This window comes from Rhincodon typus, unplaced genomic scaffold, assembly GCF_021869965.1.
Source record: "Rhincodon typus isolate 14 unplaced genomic scaffold, sRhiTyp1.1 hic_rhity00007452, whole genome shotgun sequence".
Lineage (NCBI taxonomy): Eukaryota > Metazoa > Chordata > Chondrichthyes > Orectolobiformes > Rhincodontidae > Rhincodon > Rhincodon typus.
In genome coordinates this window covers 1-859 of record NW_025973090.1, presented here as the reverse complement: position 1 = coordinate 859, position 859 = coordinate 1, and positions in this window count along the sequence as shown.

Here is an 859-nt window from a genome sequence, read left to right as displayed (position 1 = left end):
CACTGTCGCCCAGGGTATCTACAGGCACCCTGTTCCTGGACACTGTCTACAGCCTCTCTGTGTGTCTGCAGTTGCCCACTTCCTGGATGTCTGTAGTCACCCTGTTCCTGTCTCTATATTCACCTTGTTCCTGGAAACCCTCTGTGTATCCAGACACTGTGTCTCTACAGTTGCTCAAAATGCCACCAGCTACTCTCTTGCTGGGTAGTCAGTCTACATCACAGCCAATCTGAGTGGCATGATATGGAGGTGCTGGTGTTGGAACTTACATGACACCAGGTTATAGTCCAACAGGTCTATTTGAAAATACAAGCTTTCAGAGCCTCACTCCTGAAGAAGGAGTGAGGTTACGAAAGCTTGTGTTTTCAAATAAACCTGTTGGACTACAACCTGATGTTGTGTGATTTCTGACTCTGAGTGTCAGCAGTACTTTGTTCATTAATAATAACCACATTTGTCTATTGTCCCTGTTCATTGATAGTTACTCTGTTCATCAATAGTTAACACACTTGTCAACAGCCACATTGTTTGTCAATAGTCACTCAGCTTAATTAATCTGTTAGTCACTCTGAGTAGCTACTGCATTTGGAAATAGCCATTTTGCTTTAAGTGAACTCATTCACCAAACTGAAACATTGGTGACTCATCAGTGCTGTTTCATTACTGGTTTATGTATTCAGCATGTTAATACATGACGTTCCTTTCTGTCTCTAAAAATTCAAAAATTCAATTGTCTATTCCATGACATCTGCTTAAATTTAAATTGAAATGAACCTAGAGCAACCTCTTAAAAAAAAATTGATTTATGTGAGATAACAAGGTGTAGAGCTGGATGAACACAGCGGGCCAAGCAGCATCC